This window comes from Zeugodacus cucurbitae, chromosome 5 (assembly GCF_028554725.1).
Source record: "Zeugodacus cucurbitae isolate PBARC_wt_2022May chromosome 5, idZeuCucr1.2, whole genome shotgun sequence".
Taxonomy (NCBI): Eukaryota; Metazoa; Arthropoda; class Insecta; order Diptera; family Tephritidae; genus Zeugodacus; species Zeugodacus cucurbitae.
The window spans coordinates 67,695,107-67,708,430 of record NC_071670.1 but is presented as its reverse complement, the minus strand read 5'-3'; positions in this window follow the sequence as shown (position 1 = coordinate 67,708,430).

The following is a 13,324-nucleotide window of genomic DNA, read 5'->3' as shown; positions in this document are numbered from 1 at the left end:
TACAATCATTAGATATCACATTACAGTCCACTAGAATAGTGAACACTATTATATGTATATAGTATATGGGAGCTGGGATAATTTCTGGACAGTTTTCAGCCATTTTTGCCAACAAGCCACATTATATCCAAGATTCACTTAATTTTGGTAAGATACATATCTCACATACGAATCTTCTTCTTGGCTGGCGTAGAAACCGCTTACGCGGTTATAGCCGAGTCCACAACAGCGCGCATCTCTCCTTCTGGCAGTTTGGCGCCAATTGGTAAGACAGGTCCTTCTCCACCTGGCCCTTCCATCGGAGTGGAGGTCTCCCTCTTCCTCGGCTTCCACCAGCGGGTAGTGCATCGAAAACTTTCAGAGCTGGGGCACTTTCGCCCATTCGAACAACACGACCCAGCCAGCGTAGCCGCTGTCTTTTTATTCGCTGGACAATGTCTATGTCGTCGAACAACACATACAGCTCATCATTCCATCTTCTGCGGTATTCGCCGTTGCCAATGTTTAAGGGACCATAAATCTTCCGCAAAACCTTTCTCTCGAAAACTCCTAGTGCCGTCACACCGTCTCATCGGATGTTGACATCGTCCACGCTTCTGCACCATAAAGTAGCACGGGAATGATGAGGGACTTGTAGAGTTTAGTTTTTGTTCGTCGAGAGAGAACTTTACTTTTCAATTGCCTACTCTGTCCATAGTAGCACCTGTTGGCAAGAGTGATTCTGCGTTGGATTTCGAGGCTGACATTATTATCGGTGTTAATGCTGGTTCATAGGTATACGAATTTATCTACAACTTCAAAGTTATGACTGTCAATAGTGACGTGGGAGCCAAGACGCGAATGCGCTGACTGTTTCTTTGATGACAGGAGATATTTCGTCTTGTCCTCATTCACCACCAGACCCATACGCTTCGCTTCTTTATCCAGTCTGGAAAACGCAGAACAAACGGCGCGGTTGTTGCTTCCGATGATATCAATATCATCGGCATACGCCAGGAGCTGTACACTCTTGTAGAAGATTGTACCCTCTCTATTTAGCTCTGCAGCTCGTATTATTTTTTCCAGCAATAGATTGAAGAAGTCGCACTATAGTGAGTCACCCTGTCTGAAGCCTCCTTTGGTATCGAACGGCTCGGAGAGGTCCTTCCCGATCCTGACGGGCGTAGGCGTGGTGGTTAACTGATTCGGTTCCATTTTCCGCCAATAACATCAGAGCGTCAAGAAAATATTAAGTATGATTTTTGACAAAGAATTCGACGACGAAACGCCCAATTTCCATTCTTTGTAGCGATCTGAGTGCAGCCCTTTTTATATTTTTTTTCTGTCAAGTATAGTGTTTCTGAAGTGTTTCGTTAGTAAGTGACAATTATCCGATTTCGCCTATTTTCAATAGCAATACATCCACAGAAGGAACATGTGTACCAACTTTTTTCAACAAACCTTAAGTCAAGTTAGGATAGACGGATAAACACTTTGCATCGAAACAGCAGAGCGAAATAGTTGCGTTTTATCAGGGCCAAAAAGCTTTAAAGATCGTAACGAAGAAGTTCCAAAGTTTTTTATAATGTTGGGAAATATAATGAAAGTAGCCGACCACTGCGGCTTCGCACGGCTTTAAACAAAACTTTCAAAAGTTATAAGTTTTTACACACGCTCTCATACATATGTATGTACTTCCCGCTTCTTGCGTGGGTTAATTTAAAAAAGTAAAATGAAGAAAATTCGAGCATGATATTATATTTTAATTGTAATGAGCTAAATCTTGTTAACGACCTCAAGTCTTTGGTGTCCGATGAAGATAGCGGAATAAAAATTTACACCAATATCGATAACGATTGCAGGAAACAGAAGTCTTATAACGGAAGCGGATATGATACAAACCGAAGTCTTCTATGAACAAGAAATATTTATGTTAAGCCCTGAAGCTGACGCTGCTTCCGTCACTAAGCACTTTCTGGAGAAGGGACGTTTCCTGTCCAATTTCCACTTCTGTCATTTTGACGTCCGCTCTATATCGAACATCCGTTTCCGGTAAAATATTTCCGATTGCTTCATTTCCACATCACTCCCATATCTGGTTCCATCGGTTATCCCATATCTTGTTTCAGTCGGCTCATTCCGTTTCCGGATGTACCACTTCCAGTTTCAGTAATCAATATTCAACCACCCCATTTCCGGTTCCGGCAATATTGTTATCCATATCCGTTTCCGGATGTCCCATTTCCGTTTACTTTTTTGTTTACTTTTTTGAGTGAGGTCAATGACCACACCCTGATCACGTGATTTCAATTCAAGGTCACGTGATATTTTTGTTTACTTTTTTGAGTGAGGTCAATGACCACACCCTGATCACGCGATTTCAATTCAAGGTCACGTGATTTTTTTGTTTACATTTTTGTGTGAGGTCAATGACTCCACCCTGATCACGTGATATATTTGATTACAGGTCATTGACACCGCCCAGATCACATGATGGCATTACAAGATCACGTGATATTTTTGTTTATTTTCTTGAGTGAGGTCAATGACCCCACCTTGATCACGTGATGTCAGTTCGAGTTCACTTGATATTTTTGTTTACAGGTCATTGACCCCGCCCGGATCACGTGATGTCCCATCAAGGTCACGTGATATTTTTGTTTACCGGTCATTGACCCCGCCCAGATCACATGATGTCAATTCAAGTTCACGTGTTTTTTTTGTTTACAGGTCAATGACTCCACCCCTATCATGTGATTTCATTTCAAGATCACGTGATATTTTTGTTCACATTTTTGAGTGTGGTCTTTGGTCTCCGATGTCTTTCTCTCGGATTATGAAGTGAGCTAGTATATTTCTAATATTTTGACGATTTTCAGTTTCAGATTAAGATTCTCCATCACGGAGTCTTTTTGGGAACTATTTCCAGAAAGTTTAGATTATAGCAATAAATATAGCCTATGTTACTCGAGGTGAATGTAGCTTTCGAATGGTGAAATCAGCACAGTTGTTTTTGAGCTTATTCATTACAAACATACATACAAATCTTTCCTCTTTATAATAGTAGTATGGATAACATTACAAATATTCATAATTTCAGACCAGAATAAGTATTTCACAATAAAGTTTTAATTCAAAGAAAGTTTTACTTGAAACTAATTTTAAGATATCGACAAATTACTGCTCAAAAAATATATTCTTAATCTCATGAAGTTTGTTCACAATTGTATTTGTTTTTCATTTTATACCAATCACTTTTTTTTTACATGAAGTCACATCTCTCTCTGGTTATATGTATAATGGGTTCCATTTTAGGACATAGAAAATTTAAAAGTATAAAAACGGCTGATAACTGACTAGATATAGCCCAACCTACATTTTTGCGTCTAACTTTATAAATCTTCCCACAAACATCCACAAGCCTTTCTGGTGAGAGATGGTTTTCAGCGACAAAAAGGGAATATGGTTTTGAGTAACGAATGAGAATATGTTAACAGTAAAACATATAATTGATGCGTGATTACAAAAACATACACATTGGTAGATGAATCTAAAGAATGTAAAATTTTACGAACGTTTAATTTCAACGAACAACCAAAGCGAACAAAGCCGGCGAGTCTCCAGTGCATTTCGGTTGTATGCAAGCGATTGCAGCACGTAAACTGCACGAATTCTCGCAGGCAGTTGCAACAAGGATATGAGTAAATTAACAAACGGTAATTGGCAGCCCAACACGCTTCGTATGTGACAGGCTCTTTGGAGGCGGTTGATGAACTAATTTCGCATGATATGGCGCCTACAAGTAGACAATTCACACCGCGCCACACCCCAAAAGTATGCAACGTGTGGCAAAAAAAGCGAATGCGGAAACTGAATAAATGAATGACGAAATATGAATGCGCAAAAAAAAAACGAAAAAGGATAAAATATGAAAATGTAAAAGAAGGCACAAAGTGGGTGGTTAGGCTAGGAGATAGGCTTGGGGTAGACTTTGAGCCTGGTTGCTGACAAAGGAAATCAAAGGCACAGACGAAATGAAATGTTGACGGCAGTTAAACAATGCAATTTCTTCATTTTCTTGTGTTTTTTGATGCTGATGCTGGCGTTGGCGTTGTTACCGGTGTTGCTAGTGTTGGTAAAGTGACAGACGCGCAGCAGCTAAATTAGAATTTTTAATGAAAATCGCCTTAACAAAAGACGCAACAACTTGCAGCAGAAAAATGGCGCTGCAAGGGGAGAGGAGAGAGACAGCAAATGAAGGGAGGGATTAATGCTAGAATGAAGAGAGCTTGGATCCCCGATTGACTAAATTTACATAAATAAATCGAAATAAAAGAAAAAAATATATTATTTGATCCTTCTGAGAAGAATAATAAAGTAAAGACCCTTTGTAAATACATTATGATTATCTTTTCTGATTTCACAAAACAAATTCTTTTATAAAATATGAATCAGCCTAGTCGGCTTGCGCCACACTGCAAGGATATCACGTGGCGCGAATTCTTTATGTTTTTGCTGTTGTTGTTGCTTGCATTTAAACCACAGCGGCGGCCTTTTTGCTAATTTCGTTTTAATTATGCTGATTAAAAATTTCGTTTGAAAGACACAAGCAACAACAACAACAAAATAATAAATATTAATAATACAGCACAGCGCACTGAATCCATTTACGTTGACGGCGTAGGCGCGGGGGGAGTTCAACGTCAGCGCGGAAATGCAGCAGCACAGCAGGTGTAACATGCAGCAAGCATTTCATTTATGCAGAAAAATCATTAACTTAATTAAATTTTTTACACAAACATGCAACAACAAAAACAAGTAAAAAAATTGAAGTTGCCAACAGCAACAGAGACGTCATTGCAGCACAAATTCATCAAGCGCAGTCTTAAAACCACTCAGCAACACCTACAAACGCTGGTCACGAGTGCGTTTAGCCCTGTAGGGTAGAGCTTGAAAATTAAAAAAAATATTTCAGAAATTATGGCGCAAGCAGCGGAAATGCCTCCTACATATCTGGCTAACAATATGGACTTGGAGCCTTAGCGTTTGTCTCAGGTCCTATTACAATTTTCAAAGCTTATATAATTACTACTCAAGATCGACATAACCGTGCCGTGTGATCTTATCAGTGTAGCTTTAGACCTAACAAATCTACCTTAGATCATGCGCCAAATCGTGGAGAAGACCCGTGAAAAGAGGATCGTCATACACCACCTCTTCGTCAATTTTAAAGCTGTTTTCGACAGCAAGAAAAGGAGCTGCATCCGCAAAATTAATCAAATAATAATCCAAAAGCTCCGTCAGGATCGGGAAAGACCTCTCAGAGCCCTTCGATACCAAACGAGGTTTCAGACAAGGTGACTTCTTTAACCTTGTGCTGGAGAAACTAATACGAGCTGCAGAGCTAAATAGAGAAGATACAATCTTCTATAAGATTGAATATCGTTACAGGAGATCCAATAATTTGATGGAAACAGTATACTTCATTATGAAGGTAGTCATCAATGTACCGACCGAATCTCATTATTGAGGTTATAGAGCATATAACTTGGCATTTAATGAGAGAATCCCGATGAAGCATGACCGAAAGCAGAAAAATAATCGTCGATGGCTATTTTACAAACATAGCTGATATATTTTAGACCTGTGAAAAATCGAGTACTATCGGGCTAAAAAATGAAGGCTATCAACACATAATGCTGTACTTGAACTGAACGGAAAACGGAACAAGATCAGTTCTGATAGGTTTAAGAATCTCTGAAAGTCTGTATGAAACGAATGCCACAGAACTTAGGGCGATGGAAAAATTAAAGAATCTTCAGTGAACTACCGACCAACAGAAGACTATTCCTACAGGGTATTTATCTAGAAATGGGCACGAACTCAGTTTAGTCGGCGGTTGAGGCAATGGGTAGGTGGTAGAAAAATTATTTTCATAATACTAATTGCATAGTCACAATGTCATTTTTATTAAAAAGCAAACAGCCACATTGCATTACATTGCAACAACAACAACCAACCACGAATAGCGAAGCATCCTCGGGCGAGGTGGCAGCCTCGTCAACGTCAGCAATCTCATCAACAGCAACAACGTCCTTAACGTACGTAGCGACAACAACACCAATGTTGGCCACCACGCGCTTACGAACTAGAGGAGCCGCACTACGGCGCGTGCGGGCGGCTGCAGGGCGGCAAGCCGGGAAAATGTAATGAAAAGATAAATTTATGCAATGCAATGCAACCAACCAAGTAGGCAGTCAGCCACCCAGCAAGCCAGCAACTCGGCTGTCGAGGCGAAAAATCACCGCCCAACACCCGCCTTCATCTCTATCTCCACTCTCTCGTTGTCGAAGAACCGACACGGAAGCCTGCAGCGGGCGTACAAAAGAAAATGAATTGAAAAAAGTAATTAAAAACAGCAAAAAAATGCAGCGCTGTTGTTGTTGTTGTTGTACATGTGTATGTTATTGTTATTGCTTACAGCTACCGTTGTAATATCAACAACAAAACACAATGCAAAAACACATTAGCGCAAACAAGCGAGTGAGTGGCGGTGGAGGAGCAGGCGAGCGCGCCGTGCAACTAAATACTAGTGCATGCATGCACAACAACAACAACAATAAGAAATTACTGGCAGCAACGTAATAAGGACGAAATTAAAATACATTAACACGGCAACAATATGGCAATTCGCTGAAGAGCGCTAATTTCCACACGTAAACAGCGAAACAGCGTTGAAACAACAGAATCCGAATGAAGCGGCAAGACGAAGACAGCCGCCTTCGGGGGTGTTGCTGTTACCGGTAGTGAGTTAATGAAAACGGCAGGGTTATAGCAATATGCTCACCTGCTAATAGGATGACAAATGTGACATTTTAAGTTAAAATTTAAATAAAATATGCGAGTAAACTGTTTTTAGGCTTTGTCATAGGAGGTAGGCAAGATCACTGCTCAGGGAGGTAAAAACAGATTCAGTTCTCGACGACTATAGAGTTTCATAACAAATATCGAGTAAAGAGATATTATCAAATGTGCACATCATCGGCTTCGGTGTCTTCTGTAGTCGCTTAATCTTCGCTAAAGATCGTGAAAATGCTTTGAAATACTATATATTTGTTGTCGACTTTACAATAGTAGCCACTCTATATTATGAACTTGTGCTAGCGCTTCTCCCAATCGGCCAAACACTACTCGATTTTTGGGATAACCTTGGCTCTTTCAGCGATTTCTCGTATGCTTGTAAAACAACGGCCCTTTACGGTTCTCTTTATTTTTGGAAATAGGAAAACGTCACACGAAACCATGTTTGGATTGAATATGGAGACTGGAGCAACATTACAGAATTTTTTTATGGTCAAGAGTTCACGAACAAGCAACGAAGTGTGAGTTCTTAACAAACGAAAAACGCCAAGCTCATAAAAACACGTCTAACTTTAGCGGCTGGTACAGAGATAGTAAGCAATAGAATGGAAATCCGTGAAATTTTAAATTATACAATTTCCGTTATTTTTGAACACATCTGTACGTGCCTTAAAAAACGATCTTTACTCAACGTGGTCTATTGGGTGACTGAGACCAGTGTTTTGTATTACAGAATTTTAAGGTCTGGGCCGTAGCCTTTAGTAATGGATCGTTTTTAAGAGAAATATTAACTTTTAAGGATCGATGTCTAATATCTTTGTATAGAAAGGATGATTTTGAACTGCAATATGGTGGCTCTGGAATCCTCAGAAAATTAACTAGTAGAAGGTTGTTCGAAAAAGTGAGATCCGAGATCTTTGTCTTGAAAAAGCGGATATTGCAGAAGAAACTAAGGAGATGATTCCACCTCGTCCTCCTCAAGCAGCTTTTACAGCTAGCATCCGCTAAGATTTTTAACCTAATATCGTGTATCCTAATGGGACAATTAGGACCCCTACGACTAAGGAGAGGTGCACTTTACTAAGGGCGAAGAGCTCGGTAGACCTCTAAATTATCATTTGAAACCCCCACTTTTTAATTGTTAAATATAATGCTTTACTTATTTTGGAATCTTTTAAAAAAAACAGTCCAATATTTCGACCTCTATCTAACATTACACTCGGTGACACCCTGTAAAGCCATATCATCGGGTAAGCTTCTGCCCACAACAACGCCCCGAACGCTGTTTATGCTTATTGTTTGCCTGTTTACGACTGTATCACTGCTGTTGTTGCTGCTGCTTGGTGAGCTGGCACGAGCGGTGGTTGTAATCGTATACATATTTATGTTCGTGCAACATAAAACACGATTATTATGATTTCATTTCATTTCATTTTACTGTGGAAAACAAAGGACGCTCAACAACGGAAAATGAGGAAGAAATCATTCATTGTTGTGCACGCTGTCTTCAATGTAATTTCGCAATCTTTTTTGCAGTCGCACTGTTTGTGGGAGGGGGTCTGTGCGAAGGGCAGGCAGTAGCCATCAGGCTGTCAGCCAGTCAACCAGTCAGGCAGCTTGTGGGTGCATGACGCCAACATAATCAGGATAACAAATGAAATCCTTGTCGACAGCAAGAACAACAACAACAACAATAATAACAACAACACCAATACGAACTGTGGTAACAACAATAATTGCGCAGCGGTGGAGGCAGATTTTGTGAGTGAGATGTTATGACGTTGCAACAGCAACAACAACCACACAGGCAACAGCAGCAATAGTAGGACGTTCCTTTTTCACATTGTTATTATTTTTGCCTTTATGTAAATGTTTTGATTAATTTTTGCTTGCCACTATATCCGCAAGCGTCTTCCGCACAAATTGCAGCAACAAACCAAATCATCGCTTCCTGCGGAGCTTACTCGTACAGTGGCACACAAGGCTCAGCTGCGGCGGCGATGTGCTGAGAGGGAGGGTGTGGGGAGAGGCAGTTGTTGCGATCAGGCAACACTAGTCGCACAGTTATAAATACATTTGTATATGTGTTGTTGTTGTTGTTTTGCACCGCAAATGCAATCTATCCTTGGAGATGCATTCACACAGTTAGTTCGGTTTGATGTGGCACGTTGCTTGTATTGGAATTTACTTAAACACGAACACGCCGCCGCCTCCGCGCCGTCAACTCGTTTAGAGTTTCGCTCACACTCTCTAATTTGCCCAGCTTGCCATTGTTGCCAATTTCACATTCAGACACACACACACATACACATATATATAGACATGCAGGCAATGCTTTGTTTGTATTGTGTGGGTGTATGTGTGTGGAAATTCGATTGAAAATTCATATTGAAATTATATTTTTCATTGCACAGTTGCTGCATTTATGTATAGCGCCTCAATCAATTTAATTGATTACATTTTGCAAAATAAATAAAATCCCAACAGCTGAATGGTTTGCGTTTGAAAAGTGATTTCATTTCGCAAATTTTCATTGCATTTTGCTTTATTGAAATGCGGTTGAAGCGGTCCATGCAATTGATTGAGATTACGTTATTTTTTTGAAATAATTATCAAAATCAATTTGTTTTGCATTAAATATGGTTTTAATAGAGTTGGAAATACTGCAAAATAATTACCTGATGAATATTGAAAATAAAATGCTTAAATTATAAATCTATATGCACATATACATATATATCGTAATATGGAATATAGCTATAATGAAGAGCTAAAGATTGTAACGATCAACACTAGAAGACACGCGTTGAGTTAGAAACGTGTTTAAGGGGCACACCTAGTGTGAAATATAAAAAAAATCGTTTTTTTTTGTTTTTCATATTTTGAAAACGATCATTTTATCTTTACACGCGTTTTTCTCGAAACAGGATTTTCCGAATTTGCTGCAGTGATTACTCAAAAACAAATGATCCGATCACTATAGAATTTACATGTTCTATATATAGTTCTCCGTACAATGACCTACCGATTTTTGATCTGATCAAAAAATCGAATTTTGGCAGGTCAAAAACCACCAAAATTTTGGGTAAAATTCGATTATTTTTTTTTAAACACCGCCATATTGTCAATTTTTGATTTTTTTATCGTAGGTCATTGTACAGACAATATTATCTACATAGTTTAACGAGAATTTCTTTTTTTTAGATTTCATCCACGGAGAAGGCCGGAATCACTACAGCAGTGAAGGACCTTTTTTTCGCGCCGTTGGAGATCGACTATAACTTAAAAATATTTAATTTTTTTCTTCAAAAATTTCACTGTATATTCTTGAAACATGTATAAATATATTCTTAAAATTTTGAAATAATTGATAAAATATTTTTTTTAAATAAAAATTCCCAAAAATCACCTTTTTTAGGCTATTACACTAGTTGTTCCCCTTAATAGAAAATTAATTGACTTTTCAGGGAAATTTGTTGTGTGGTTCCGGATACTACAAATAACACTTTTTAAAGATATATCAGGTGTGTACAAAAAATAATGGGAATTCTAAAATTTCGTGATTTTGGTTTCCTGAAGTTCGATAAAATTTTCAGCTTTATTCATCTAAGCGATCTCGTCGGTAGAAGCCGCTAAGGCTTATTTATGTGAAATGTTAATAAAGGCTTAAGTCTGTTATGAGTATCACAAACATTTACGGTATAAGCGTTTCCAAGATGGCCGTGAAGACGTTGAAGATGACAAAAACTCGGTCGCTTAACAGCAGATGAAAACGTGGAAAAGGTGAAAGAAATAGTTATGAATGATCGCCGATTCACAATCAGAGAAGTTGCTGATGATGTTGGCATATCGATTGACTGAAAAAGCTAAAGCTATCCCAAAAATCGAGTTTGAGAAGTATTTCGACGAGAACTATTTTAAAGAAGACAACATTAATGTAGACGAATTAACAAATATTAAAAAAAAATTCCGTTATTTTTTAATACATCTCGTATGTAGAAACATTCTGCGGGCCTCGGTAATACTAACCTATCCAATCTTTGTATATAGATTCTCGTTGATCAAATTGTCATTTACACCCGTCTAAGTAACCATCGATATTCCACTTTCCTCCTTATTTAAGTTCGAAAAACATAAGTTAGTCTAAAGTAAGTATTGTCAATTTTAAGCTTCTCTCAACATTAAGCGCCCTAACGGTAACCTACTAGAGTACTTTATTGTTAGAAGTTTATATGTAACTTCGATGTTTCTTTTGAGAGAAACAGAGAGAGAGATATACCGACATATTCCTTCAGGTATAGAAAGATATATTAATTGCTGAATATGCATACCGTCTCATATTCCAAGTAAGGAAGCTGTGTCCCTAAGGTTGAACTTCAGAACTAATCTAAGACATTATTTATAGATCTTGCCTTGTAAGAAATGTGAGTTATGCAGGAAATTAATTTTCCTAGACTTCGAAGTTGATAATTTCCGAATGAATGGTTCACATCTTCCTTAGCTTCTAATTTATACCGATATTCGCCAATATATCCATTTCAAATTGATCAGATATAAAAATATGTTTGATATGTTGGGATGCAATTGATTCAATTGTTCTAAAATGACGTAAATGATATCTCTGTTTTCCGACTGTTTTTATACTCTCGCAACAAAGTTGCTAAGAGAGTATTATAGTTTTGTTCACATAACGGTTGTTTGTGACACCCAAAACTAAGCGAGTTAGATATAGGGTTATATATACCAAAGTGATCAGGGCGAAGAGTAGAGTTCAAATCCGAATGTCTGTCTGTCCGTCCGTCCGTCCGTCTGTGCAAGCTGTAACTTGAGTAAAAATTAAGATATCTTGATGAAACTTGGGACACTTATTTCTTGGCACCATAGGAAGGTTGCTTTCGAAAATGGGCAAAATCGCCACTGCCACGCCCACAAAATGGCGAAAACCGAAAACATATAAAGTGCCATAACTAAGCCATAAATAAAGTTATAACAGTAAAATTTGGAATAAAGGATCGCACCAGGAAGGGGCATATTTGGATGTATTTTTTTGGAGAAGTGGGCGTGGCCCCGCCCCCAAATCGGTTATTTATATATATATCTCGCAAACCAACAAAGTTAAACCAAACTTTCTGCAGTCAGTTCTCTTACGTATCCCACCACACACCATGAAAATAGTTGAAATCGGATAATAAAAACGCCCACTCCCCATACAAAGGTTAGGTTGAAAATTACTAAAAGTGGGTTAACTCACTAACGAAAAACGTCAGAAACACTAAATTTCACATACAAAATGGCAGATGTAAGCTCCACTCGATTTTTTTACATAATGAAAAATGGGCGTGGCGTCGCCCACTTATGGGTCAAAAATCGTATCTCAGGAACTACTCGACCGATTTCAATGAAATTTGGTTTGTAATATCCCAATCCCAATGATATGTTGTGAAAATAGGCCAAATCGGTTCACAACCACGCCTACATATTATATACCAGAACTTTGAAGACGACCTGAATCGTTTACTTTACAATATATAAAGTAAGCACTAGTGAAGATATCGGAACAGAACTTTGTACAAATACTATGTTTATAGTGTGGCAGCCCTATTCTTAAAATCGCCGAAATTGGACAATAGGTTTTTAAGGCCCCATATATCGAACATGAGGGCCTCGGTGCTTCTAATCTATTATTAAGGTTTCCAATTTTCAATGGACTTTAAACCATATATCGGACGAATATGTGGGTCAAATTGTGTATTATATATTATTAATAAAGTTAAATAAATAAATTGCGAGAGTATAAAATGTTCGGTCACACCCGAACTTACTTCTTCTAAATCTTATTAGGTTTGAGCGAGTGTATTTGGTGGTCCGTTCTGCTCGAACACAGACTTCGTTAACGGACTTCCCTTACTTGTTAAATATTTCATTCAACTCCATGAACTGCTACAACTTAAATTAGTACTCGACCAATTCGCAAATGTCAATTAAAAATACTTTGAAAATTGCATTTAAATGTCCAGAAATCTAACCTATGGACTGCACCATTGACTGAGCAACTGAACATCAGCGCTGATGGCAAATCAACTTTAAACTTAATTAATTAGTTTACTTTGCATATAATGAAAATTTCATTTAAATGTTCATGTCCATAGCAAATGTACAGTTATTTGCATATGTGTTTTTTTGTTATTTTGTTTTGTAAAATAACAACAGCGCGTTGTTGTTGTTGTTGTTGTTGTATGCAAATCATAAAGAAAAAGTTTGTGTTAAAGTGAAAGACCGAAAAAAGTTGCAGCGTAATTAATCAAAATAATTTGAGGAGTTCGCCCATTGAACACATGAACACACCACACAAGTACACATATGTGAGTACAAACTGACATATGAACATTTGCATGCTTGCATACAAATTGATATCGGTGCATAGCTACATATGTACGATACACATGAGAATGCAAAGTACCCACCAAAGTATTGTTGACAAAGT